This window comes from Accipiter gentilis, chromosome 31 (genome assembly GCF_929443795.1).
Source record: "Accipiter gentilis chromosome 31, bAccGen1.1, whole genome shotgun sequence".
Taxonomy (NCBI): Eukaryota; Metazoa; Chordata; class Aves; order Accipitriformes; family Accipitridae; genus Astur; species Astur gentilis.
The window spans coordinates 16860625-16873886 of NC_064910.1; the positions used below are offsets into that span (position 1 = coordinate 16860625).

General features: G+C 39.5%; 1 protein-coding gene across 6 annotated transcripts in view; it reads left to right on the forward strand.

Moving 5' to 3' along the window:
- The window catches only part of SHROOM2 (shroom family member 2), a 131511-nt gene that overhangs the window by 96627 nt on the left and 21622 nt on the right, over nt 1–13262 (forward strand). The window contains exon 1 of one of the 6 annotated variants that reach the window (XM_049834074.1): nt 9105–9296. The exons of the other annotated variants lie outside the window; for them this stretch is intronic. The gene's annotated coding sequence lies outside the window, so the exon portion shown is untranslated. Of the gene's footprint in view, nt 1–9104; nt 9297–13262 lie in introns of those variants that run through there. 6 annotated transcript variants of the gene reach the window in all.

Here is a 13262-nt window from a genome sequence, read left to right on the forward strand (position 1 = left end):
ATTTGGCCATTTCACTGTGTTACAGGAGGTTTTGTAAAATGGTCTCTTTCGCAGTCTTTGCCTCAGCACTTGTGTTATGCAGAGGGCTTATATGTCTTCCATATTCAAAAAACTAACTAAATAAAATCTGTCATTTGGGAATTTAATTTCTGTGCTGTGAACTACCACTCCATGATGATGAATGGCTGTCCTATGGGAAAGGATATATATTTCCATGTGCTCATTTTTTTAACAAGGCATTCTTGTGCTCAAAAGCGACTGGACTCATCATGACATGAATTGGTTTTATGATTTTTGAGCTGCCCTAAAGGCATTTAGTTTCCTACATTTAAAAGCTAGCAATCTGCAAATGGCTGGCAAATCTACCTAATGCGTGGTATATTCTAGAACATGAATATTAACCAAACCTAAGGTCTTCCTTGTGGTCATATTTAATACTTTCTTTGAAAATTTGGGTTTGGATTATATTGCCGATAGCCCTTATTTTTTTGCTACTGAGGCCTGTGTGCTACAGTTGCCTTTGTGCTACCAAAGCCAGCGTGACTGTGCTGGACATAGGAGTGGCTCTTCAGCATTTGTGTGGGTTAGATGTGCAGGGACCCAAGGTGAGGGCCAGCTGTGGAGTCCACAGGTGCCTTCTCTGGGTTAGAGACTGCCCAATGCTACAAGATGCCTCTGGCCTCCCTCCCCTCCAGTTGTTTTGCAAAAAAAAATTAAAAAATTTGCATTTTAAATAAACTTTGAATGTTTACCATTACAGCTTCCCTGATGATTTTCAGGAGAAATATGAGGTTTTTTAATGCACTGAATCTAGAATGAGAAACGGTTGGAGTGTTGTAACAGGAAATGGTTAAAAAACAACAAAAAGAAGAGTATGATAAGCAATTTTTTAACTCCTGGGCTTTTTACTTCTGGTTCATTTTGCTACGGTATTTTTTTGGTGCTGTTCTTTTTTTAGCACACAGTTGAAAAACCTAAATTAACATTACTTCGAAAAATTGGGATTTTTTTTTTTTTAAGTTGGTGAAGATAATTTGCGAACTCCTTTCATCTTTGGGCTGTATTTTACCCCCCTGAGATTACTGAGTGCTTTCAATGAATTCAGGTTGTTTCATCTCCCTCTTCAGAAAAGCTACAACATGTTCTTCAGAATTGCAGTATTTAATAGCTTGGAATATTATTTTTATAGGAAGAGAAAGTAGTGGTCCATAGTAGCCATTATCATCTCTCATGCAAGAACCAAACCACTCTTGTATGAACTTACAGGCATGCAAACAGTCATCTGACATGAGCTGAATATTTTTATACTGAGGCTTGATGTGATTCTAAGTATGTTCTTAACTTCAGGACTGCTTAAAAGTGTTACACAAGTCTGCTGATCTGTAAAACAAAAATTGATGCTTTTTTATGTTTAATGATGCTACTCTTTCTATTTCAAATTAGTTACAAAAGCTTAGCTTTCTACAGATTTAAAGTCTATCCTTGAAACGTGTGTGTCTCTGTATTTGTCAAATGACATGTGCTGGTTATATAATTAACTTCCCTATAGAAGTCTCCACAATTTCTGAACAGACATAGCCCTTCAGAAGGTTAAAGGTGGAAATTGGTGCTCTCCACTGTAGTCTGTGGCTTCCTGCAGGATGACACGGCACACATAAAAGTCAATCTACATCAAAAGAGTAGTGCATTATGATCTAATTCTTAAGATTGCCATCTACTAGAGATGTTCACAGCCATTGCTTTTATTTACTTTCTAAGAACATTTGAGTTGTATCTCTAATAATTTGTTTCTGCAATGTCTATGAAAATTACATAATTTCAAAAACTGAAAAAGGATTTATGAGATCACAGGTCACAGAAAATCTTTCAACATTTAATAGGTGTCAAGTACAAGAGCATGTACATGTCAAGTATAGGACCACAGCATGACTCAACTCTAATTAAACACTGAAAGATGTTTATTTTCATTTTTTCATGCCTTAGCAGTTGCTCCTATCTGAGCTCTTGAAGACAGAGGAACAGCCTTTACTGTACAAAACCTAAGTAAAAATCATTTCTTGATGCCTAAGTTGACCTAAATGCCCAAGTTTAATGTTATAAAAAATCTTTGACAAGCCAGAAACAGGAGCCTATAGAGAGGTTCCCGAATTCATTATTAGGCAGTTCATAAGGAAACTGATTTTTCAAGAGCTGGTAAATATCTAGCCTCCACACTTACCAGGTGATGGAACAGCAAATTATTTTGCAAGGAGGAAGGAGAACCTTCAGCAACACAGGAATGTGAATAATCTTAAGTCTCCTGAATCAAGTCAGATGGAAATGAATCTACAAATGGGTGATACTCCATTTATATATGTGTTTTTATATATCAAGCATATATGGATGTTTGTGTGCGTGTGTATATACACACACGTAAAACATCCATGCGTGTTTTGATAGTTATTTCTCTGAGCTTGTTCTCAGCTTATTATAGGGGTTGGGGGTACATATCTATAAAGGCTAAACTAGCAGAGGAGGAAAAAAAACAATCCACATTACACATTTGGACAAATTAGTTTCTCATGTAATCTCATGTTTACAATGATAAATAGTGTAAATTGGGCATTGCGAAATAAATTAGACATTGGAAATACTTATAGAAACTACCCCATTTTTTATAACTCCAATAATTTTAAGTTCTGTATTTGGGGTTTTTTACTTGGCTGTCAAAAAAAGTAGTATAGTAGCAATAGACAGTGGTAGTATCTGCTTAACAGGGAACTTAGGTATTGAAATGCAAGACTGGAAGGGTTTGGGTTTTTTTATATGTAGCAAAAGGGCCGTTTACTCAAATACTTAAGCAGAACTCTGCTTGCACGCATTGCATGACATACTGATTTTAAACTTAGATTCTTTATTCTTTACATTGTTAAGAGTCAAAATAAGAAGTTTTTCCTGAATGGATATTGCAGGATGCGTGTATCTCAATCATTGTAGGACTTACCAAGATATCACCAGAGCTATATAAGCAAAATGTTTTCACCCTCTTCCCTTTTCCTCTTGAGGAAGAAATAATATGATCTTGTGCAACTGCTTCCTTACAAATCAGTGAAAAATTACTTTGGCAAACATTTCATGCATGTATTAACAAGCTTTATGGTGTGAAAGAGGTGTAAGTTCTCTGTTTTACACTTCACCTACAACTGTTGTAATTTTTCACATAAATTCTTCTAAAGGAAAGAAATACTTCCTATCAGTGTGCTAAGTGTAGAATGACCTAACTAGTAGTATTTTGTAGAAAATGAACTAAATATGCATGATTACTTTTTTATCTAATGTGTGGTGTGCTAACAATTTCTGCATTCATTTTCTTCGAGAGTTTATAAAGTGAAGTGTTCTCTTTTTAAAATCAATTTAAGTATCATAAGGACTATTATAAAGGTTTGAGTGTTCTTTTTTAAGGGAGGTTAACTATTCAGTTAAAGGGAGAGAAAACATGCTTTTCGTGTAGTCAGAACATACCAGTTTGTTCAAAGTAATGCTTCATATATCTGAATTCCTAACGCTAATGAATTTGCATGTGAAAATGCCTTCTTGCATGAAGTTAGAAATAAAAAAATTTCTAAAAATTGCAGTTTTCCCTTTTCAGCAAGTTGTGTGCAGCTACTTGGCATCTGGAGAAAGTGCAGAAGAGCCAATGTGCATCCTCACAGGGTCTTGGCTATTAACAAAGACTTACGTACATAAGCTGCTGAAGCCCTTTCTATTTACATAACCATTTCTTTATCATGAGATATGGATTATTAATGCATCTGTCAGACCACTTTTTTTGCCAGTGATGTCATTGTATGTATCATATGGACTGGTGGGTGATGCAGTGCAGTCTTGGGCTGTTTCAAAGTTTGTATTTTGTCTGAAACTGGGAAAACACTTCTGTGGCTCTTCCCATGCATATAGAGGCAACAAAGGAGGGAGAGTCTGGCAGCATCTATTCATGTATTAGGAGTCTTCTGCCAACTTTCACCTTCCTTAGATTTCTGTAAATACTTGTAATTAGTACAAGTTTCATTGCCATGAACCACTATGTCTTTCCAGTGTACTAGTGTATGCAACCGGCTAATAACAGCTAAATAAATATCACGCTCTAAGGCAGACCTTGAATCACTGACACATGAAGGAAGCTGATGGATGTTGATGCTTAAAAACACAGGCCAAAGGTCTACCTAAGCAGGTTTCCTTTCGCTGACGGAACAGTAGCAGATGCTCAGAGAAAATAAAAACAAGGCAAACATGGAGCCATGCTGCTGGATATCCTTGCCCAGCCTCTGCTGATTTGCAGCGAAGAGGTGCAATCCCAAGTATTTGTGGTTAACAGCCCTTGATAAATTTTTCTTTCAGAAAAGCATCTAACTGGTTTTGGACCCACATTGACTTTTGACATTCATAGCATTTTGTGCTTATATGTTGTGAGGAAAATCACTTCTTCTGCAGGGGGTGGGTGGGGTGTCCGCTCTATGAAAGCTGTTGTATGGCTTTGCCCATCCTTATTTTCTTCTTCTGTGTCTTCCCGCGTTCTCATATGTTCCTTTTGGAGCATTGGGAGAACTGCAACAACATTAGGGTGCGCTATGAATTCATAAAGTAACATAATGTTTCATTTACCTTGACTTTTCTTTTTCTTTTACTGCTGTGGAGTACAGATGATACGTTCATAGAACAGTCTGTGAAATCCAGCTTTTCCTTCCTGCATAACAGTAATTTCAGTTATACATCATTGTATATGTTGCTGAAGTATAAGAAAAGCTATCCTGTGGGTTATTTTGCATTTATTAAATCTGAATTTCATCTGTTGTTTTATGGCCAATTTGCTCAATGGTAGAAAATCTTTGTCTTGTGTCTTTATTACTTAGAATAATTTCCTTACAGCAGCAACTGTTGCCACCTTCTTTTTCACCCCTTTTGTAAACCATCTAGATCTAACCAGTCCTGTGAATCCTGGGATGATGCAAGTGAGGACTTTGTCCCGTGGCAATCAAATTTTTAACAGCCTCTGGTGGGGATAATTTTTTTAAATTATTTTTTTTTAAAGAATCTTCCAAAAATCCAAATAGTCTCTGTCATCCAGATCACTGTTATCCACATGTGTAGTGTGTCTTACTAAGAATAGCAGTAAGGCATCCGAGACACAGCTTTTCTGTGCAAGCCCAAATGGTTGTCATTTTAACATGCTAGTTAGTGCAGCTGCTGAATCTTTTCATATAATTTCTACCTGTTTGCTTAGTTTAGATGTTAAGTTTATAGTTCTGAAGTTCTCCAGATTCATAATGAATATTTTTTTTATTCTTGCTCTCTTTCTCTCATTCTCTCTCTAACACCTTCACACCTTCCCTCCCCAAACCTTGCATGTGTCACTTTGCCCAAGCAGTTGCCCAAGTATCAGAAAAATGGGTAGTTGTGCATCACAGCTACTATTTCAGCAATTTCCCATGGGAGTTTCAGGTGATTATCGTATAGTCCAGGTAACTCGTGACTACCCACTTAATGGTGGACAGCATCTGAGAGTAATTCCCACATAGGCTTGTTTTGCTCGCGGAAATGTGAAGGGGAGTCCCTGTCAATTTTCTGCTGTGGCCTTATTTTCCTCTTATTCTTACTATTGTACTTTTGGCCCGATAAGCTGTCTCAGATACCTGCGTTTTGAAAAAAAGAGCCTTTTTTTTTTCTTTTTTTGTCCTAACACCTTTAATAACTTGTACCTCAGTCTTTTTTCCTCTTTTTTTTTCCTTCTCCCCCTTCCTCTCCCCATTCCTCCCCTTTTCCCTCCCCTTCCTTCCCCTTTCCCACCCTTTTCCCCACTTTTTCCCCCACTTTTTTTACCTTACTGTGTTTATACATCTTTTTTGCTAGAATAGTTTTGGATTTTCCCCATTTGGGTAGGACATTATTTCTCTGGTGGATGTCCTTTTAATTACTGTTTAATCCAGCCTTCAGAGGGGATGGAGAGAGGGGAGGAAAAAGGGTGGTCTTCTGGGGGTTTTGGTAGGTGTTAACGCATTTTCTCTGAGTTCCATATATAGTATCTTCTGTGGCATTTTCTCTCTTAACATTATACCATCTGGCTTTTTCCTTTTAAAAATATTCCTCTCATGTATGTAAATGCCCTTTTCAAAATTAAATACCACAGTGTGGATTCTTGATCTTTCAAGAATGATTAATCTAAATACATATGGCCACTGGCACAGGGTAGCTCTTCAAGTGGCAATGTTTTGAACCAGATTCTTCTCATACCTCAGGATCAAGGCAGGAGTTGCGTGATAAATTGTCCCGCTTGCAGCCTTTTTCTTCCTCCTGTTGTCCATTTTGAAACTTTCAGGCTGCTTGAGCTGAGAGGGGTGGTTCTTCAAGAGCATCCTAAATGCATTATTTTGCCATCTAGGACTGGTCGTGGCTAAATGAGAGCGCTAAACCTTGCAGGCTGCTCCCATTGCCTTCCCATTCTGCACTCTCCTAGTGGTGCTCAGCCCAGCGGCTGTCAGGTGCACGTCCTGCAGGTCGATGTGATGCTCCGCTGTGGCTCAGCAGCAGCTGCTGGATGTCATTAAATGGGTGCTGGACCGTCTCCAAAGCCTGTGCTTGGTTTACAGTACGCTACAGTAACGTCGCCCTGTTTCTCCCCCATCCAATTTGCTCATTCCCCACAGCCTTGAAAGTGTGGCTTCTCCCTCTGCCTCTGTTAGGTGGATTTTGAATCCCTGTTTCTAAATGTGAGGGTGGCTACCCCACCTCACGTACCCCCTTTTGTCTACTTCCAGCTTCTTATTACTGAGTGAAGTTCCGTTCGCTTAATTGCTGCTGGCACATCTGTTCTCCACTGTGCATGCAGTGACAGCTAGGGCTATGCGAGGCCACCATGGTCTGATAAAAGGAAGTGTTGGAGGGTAGTTTCTTCTTACGGAAAGTTTCCTCCCCTGCCCAAAAAGGTAAGTGTTACCTAGCGTGAGAAACTGGGAGAAGTCCTAGACGTGATTCTGAAGGTACTGAAACTGGGGGTGGGAGAAAGGAACGGCATGCAAAAAAGTTTGTGGAGAGACAAATAGAGATAAATTTGTAAGCATTAGTCCATTTTTGTGTTCTGGTTTGGTTTTACTGCTTTCCCTGGAAAGAGGATTAGAATGAAAACTGTCTAAAGACTTAAGTTTTTGTTGCATCGCTTGAAATCCAGCTATCTTCTTGTGGCTATTTTAATGATAACAGTTGAGTGGGGAGATCAGAGATAATATAAGATATAGTGTCCAGCAGTTATACCCATAAAAGCATCACATACTGATGTATTGTGGGTTTTATTTTTCCCTAAGTTACTTGATGAAAAGCATCTTTGGAAATAGGTGACTGATTTGTCTCCACAGTGCAGCAGTTCATATATTTCTAACATATGGAGTGGCTTTATGGTGTTCTGGTACTAAAAGCTAGCCTGTGAAATGTTCACCTTCTGCTATAAGCCCTTAGGCAACATGGATTATGATTTGCTGTCACGCAGGAGACTGTTTATGCCAGTAAATTTGAGTAACGTTTTGTGCTAAAAAGTAATATGACAGCTAAAACTTCCATTTCTCTGCATGGGCCAACCAGACTTAACCACAGTCTGTTAACCAGTTGTGTTGTATTATGTGAACGGGTGAGTTTTCTTGAAGTCATTCTCTATCTTGAAATCAAATAGACAGCTGTGGGAGACATAAAAATTTTAGGGGAGATAGGAAAATTTTAGGGGAGGATATTAACTGGATATCAGTGCTGTATCATAATATCTAACCGCTGTATGTGATTTTGCGTGCAGTTAAAGTAACATTTTCCTCTTAAAGTGGTCACCTTTAAAATGATCTTTTAATACATATTAAAGCCTTATCCACAGTTTCTCTATTAAGTCTTTAATGCATTCTTGTAGAAAAATTGAAAGGAGCTTGAGCTTTGCTCTGATGAAGGCCACAATGCCTTTGGTTTCTAAAGATGGAGCGTGGGGGTGGTAATTTGCTCGTGCAGCATGGAAGCATTTAGTTCTTTCCCTGCAGAATCTCCTGCAAGAGAGAGTGCCTGCACACACAACGCATGCAAAAAAATTCAAGCTGGAGGGCTGTTGATGAAGACGATCCTCTAAAATTAAAGACTTGGTTATTTGAACATTGTTCAGAAAGGAGCCTAGTAACACACTGATCTTTTAAAATAATTTTAAATATTTAAAACTTGTGGAACTGTTGTTGCTGAAATGTAGATCATGATTTTCACAAATGAAAGGAAAAACCCTTTAAAAAATTAAAGGACTTTTAAAATCTCTTTTTTTTTTAATAACCAAATCCGGGGGGGGGTGTGGGGGAAGGAAAAAGCTTTGAAGTCTCTGAGATCTTTTCCCTGAGGTCAGAAGTTTCTGATGATGTAACATACAATACAGACCAAGCCTTCACTTATCAAGGTTAAAGTTGACGGAGCTTGTATGAACTTGTCAATCATAGGAAGCAGGCAAAAACAAGCCAGCTGTTGTGAGGCATGGCTTTGAAAATCCTCTGTGTTACAGTAAATGAGACGCAGAGGTTGAGACAGATTCAGTTCTGCAAGGCTTTCAAACTGGCTGGCACATTTGTAAGGATGCAAAGCTCACATATCCAATGAATATGGGTAAACAGCTGTAAATCCCGGTAAGATTGTTTTGTCTTTAGTGTTAAAGCGTGAGAGAAACAGCTAGAGGTGCACGCCTTAATTACCTTTTTCTGTCAGTTCTGAACAGAAATTTGCAGTATTAATTCATACAGTATTTCTTTTGTTCTCCAGGTCTTTGAGTACAGGCTGTGTCTTCTGTCCCTATCAGCAGAAGCTACAGTAGAAAATTAGGAACGATGCAATGCTTGGTACAGAATTTTATTTTGCTTAGCATATTTGACTGCTCTGTTCACTGATGGGTTGGGAGAATAGAGGGAAAACGTGAGTTAATTCCAGCTAAGATGCTTTGTGTGCATGTGCTCGCACACACGCGCTGTTTTTAGCAGCTTTTGTTTTCACAGTTGGCATCATGTACACTGGAATTAGAAGGCAGTGCCTTTCGAAAATACTTGTTTTCTGGACTGAGGGCTGCAGTGCTGCTGTTGTGGCTCGGGGTGCCAGGCTCGGGGTTCCTCTCGGCTAGGGGTGGTGCGAGAGCTTTTCATCTTGTCGTTTTCCTGGCAAGCCTGTTACTGTGAGTGCAGGCTCGCACGAAGACCTTTTCCACAGCAGCAAGAGATATTAGCTGGGAGTGTAAGAGAATTGGATGTGACTATTGGAAGCAAGCGGTGAGTGCGGCTCCGAGTGAAAAGATGGCTATTGAAATGTGTGCATATGCATGCTAATTAATTTAAATAACTGGTTTAGGATTTTTCTTTTCCTTTAGAGATGAGCTACGTGTTCATTTTGGTGCCTGCCTGAGAAACCCAGGTGACCTAGCTATTATTCACGAAGTGTTTAATTTTATAGCTTCTGTTCTGTTACTGAATTTTTGTTCAGCTGCAAGCAGCTGTTTTCGGTAGTAATAGCAACAAGAAAATAGCAACAGCATATCAGAAAAAAAAAGTCTAGATGAAAAAAAAAATCAAAGGAGTGGCAACTGGAACGTAGGGGGTGCTTTTTTAAGTAAATTGACAAAATGATCAGTTTTGTTTGAGTTTTTAATGTGACTCTGATTTCCTTGTTAGCAGTGTTGGAAAGTATTGTCTTTTGTCTCTGCAATGGTTGCCATTTGTGTAATACGATGGCTCTTGTTATACTGTTGGGATATTCTGATGATTGAATTTAGTGTGTAAGTACAGAACGCATTAACTGCTTGACTTAAGTGAGCAGAAGTCATTTTCATTCCATGCAGGCAATCCCCTGTGTGCTGGGACAGGCATGCAATAGATAAAGCAAGTAAGAATACAGCCATAAAAATTATCTTTTATCATTGATTTTTGATGTGCAGCAGAATGGAGGAGGGGCTTTTATTTTCTGAAGTAAGGAAAGAAAAACATCCCTCCCTCTGCCCTTTCCCACAAGCTTCTTCCCTTCTGCATAAAGGCTCCTATGCTGTTATAAGAAATTTAATTTTAATCGGATTTGATTTTTACTGTAGGCCTATGCGTTGTGCTGCTACCCATGATTGACTGGCCTACATTTCATCCATCAACATATCTTTGCTTATCTGCTGCAGAATTAGAGTGGGTCTGTTGAATTTATTGCTGATTTTCATGGGGAGAGAGGTAACATTTTTAGAAAAAGAATGAATGTGAGGTGAAAACCCATGCAGGTAGGACAGGAGAGAAATTCTGATGGGATCAACGGGCTGGTGAGCAGCGTCTGTTATATTTTATTCGGTGGTAAAGCCAGGTGATAATGCAAGGGTTGTTAAGCTAGAGTGACATTTTGCTTTATCACATCGGGTGCAACAACTAAGCTGTATTTAGTGTGACTGACTAAACAGATAGCTGCCATCCGGGCACAGATAATGTTAACAGGCATTCAGAGACAGTACTGGAAAACCAAGACTCGCATCATGATAAATGGGTTGTAGTGTAACAGTGATGTGCCAGGGGGTATACTTTGGGAACTATCTTGCTGGTTTTCTACCTTCAGTTGTCTTCTGAAGTATATCAGGGCATCTTCTTTTCCTTGCTCTTTCTTTCCTTTCTCTCTTTCTTTCTTTCCTTTCTCTCTTTCTTTCTTTCCTTTCTCTCTTTCTTTCTTTCCTTTCTCTCTTTCTTTCTTTCCTTTCTCTCTTTCTTTCTTTCCTTTCTCTCTTTCTTTCCTTTCTCTTTTTTGAGAGCATTTTCTCATAATTCAGCATTCATTATTCTTTTCATCTTAACACATGCTTTGATTTTAAGACTCTGCTTCAGTAGTGCTTCTGGGATGCTAGTTGCCATTCTCTCTCTCTTCAGACCAAGGCAGTGAACAGCTCTACTTCTTTGTAGTGACTTAAGTGCTGTGCCTCTTCCTGCAATGATTGTTATGGTACAGTCATCACGGTGATTAAATGGTCTGTTTTCTGGAGGGTCTTTTATTCTACACATTTGTCTTTAAAGATTTCTAAGTAGTTTTGTACTCCAAGTTCTCATTGGACATCTTTGGAATATGCTTCATGTGTCGCTATATGGTGGATAGTGCATGCTGTACTGACTCAGTAGTGATAGCAGATATAGAGCTCATCAGAAAAATGGACCACTGGCAATACAGTTGCCCTTGTATTGGATGTCCAAATTGTGGTGTTCTGGTTCAGTGTCTCTTTGGCATTGCAGTAGTAAAGCAAATTTGAGGTTTTCAGAATCTTTGGAGTCCTGGAGCCTCAGAAAGAAAAAGCACGTGGGACTCAGATGAGGATTCAGATACCTTAGAAGTAAGATGTCTGCATGCAAGTGAAGTGCTTGTAGAGACTACTTTAGGGTGACCTGAATCTATTGGATTGCTTTGACCATATCAATATGGATTAGACCTTAAACTTTTTCCTAAATTTCCAACGATCTAAGCTCATGCATCCTGTTGCAACTTTGTAGCATCCTGTTGTGGTCTGAAGCAGAGTTATACTGGGTAGAAGAAACTACTCTTTATTTGTAGACTGTTGTGGAAGTGCTTTTGGATCCCACTGTGCCAAGTGCCAGGCAAATACACAATGAAAACATAGTTTCAGCAGGTAAAGTTCACAGCTGAAAAAGTAGTGTATCAGCAAGGGTTCTGCCTATAAACAGGGTTTTGGTATAAGCAAAGACAGTGTTTCACAATTGCTTTAAGCCACATAATTATCTGTTTTGAGCCAGGTCAGCTCCTTGATCCAGTTTTGTGTGGGGCTGTACAATTCCAACTGCTAATACAATGGAGAGGCCAAGAAGACAAAATCAGAGAGGACTAAGGAGACTGCCTCTTCTGGCAAATACCTGCATTTAGATCAGTTTAAAGGGACTGCAAAACTGTGGCCTTGATTATGAGGGGGTGGTTGTAACTGTCGGGTGAGGACTTACATGGAGGAGTTTCTCAGGTGTGAAGACCGTTTTCCAATGTAGCTTGTAGTGTTTGAGAAGTAATTTAAGCTTAATCAGCAGCAGTCACTCCATTTGCTCTCTTTTGCCAATAAGTTAGTGCAGGACATGTTGTTGCTTACATAACTATGCTTATGTTTTATGGTGAAACTTTTGCACAGAGGTCAGGTCGTGAACAAATGTTGCATTTTTCAAATGTTGGCTCATGCATTTTTGCAAAGCTTATCTAGTCTGGGATTTTAAAGTTGCAGTGTCTTGTGGCCACTGTTTGGCTTGGCCTGAAGCATTCTCAAGAAACTGTAAATCATACAGATAAAAATCAGACACATTGAGCCGATCGAAGTGACTTCCATTTATTGAGATACAACATTCAATCAGATCATTCTACCTCTCTGTCCAGGTTCAGTGAAATCCTGAGTATGGGGCAAATAAAGAAAGTGGTTTGGGGTTGTTTTTTATGGCAACCAAAAATGTTCTCCTTCTGATAGGCATCTATACATAATGATTCATTTTGGTAATTCCTCACTGACTCCACTGGCAGGCTCCTATTAATGTGCGTGTGTGTATATATAGCTCTCCATGGTTTAACTTGCATGTAATAGCTTACATGACTGTTACCTGTTTCTGGCTTGTTAGAATAGCCTGTTGTGTTATTGCTGGGGGCCCTGGGGGTGTCCAGATTGGGGAGGAGACTTGGTTGATTTACCTGGCTTAGTGTTTACTTAGCCTTTATATTTCAGTCATGAGTGTGTACGCCCCCAGCTAATGGAGCCAGAAAGACACTGAGAGATGTACGGGCCCATCTGGGTAGAAAATACGTAGTGCCGTTATGGAGATACACATTTCCACGCCCATGGTGGTAAGTGGTGGTGGTGTGTTTGCTGGCTGTGGCCATTACGTGGAATGTGCAAGCCACAGAGCAGAGCTCCCGCCGAGCTCCCCTGGCTGATGAGTGCACAGCCTCTTGTCTCTCCGCACAGTCCTCCTCTGGGAGAGCTGAGCCCACTTCTAAATGAGAGCTTCTCGACAATGTGGAGGACTGGGGTTTCTAATGAAGCAATTCCTTCTTTTTGAGTTACAAGCATATTTTGGGTTTCTGCCCAAAATGGTCAGGTATGAAGTCCTCCTTTAGGTATGAAGGCTCCTATACCTAAACACCAAAAGCAGGTACAGTAGAAAAGGCTAACGTTCACCTTCTGTACTACACTCGCCCTTACTGAATGGCACTTTGTATCAACAGCCTAAGTCTGTTGATTA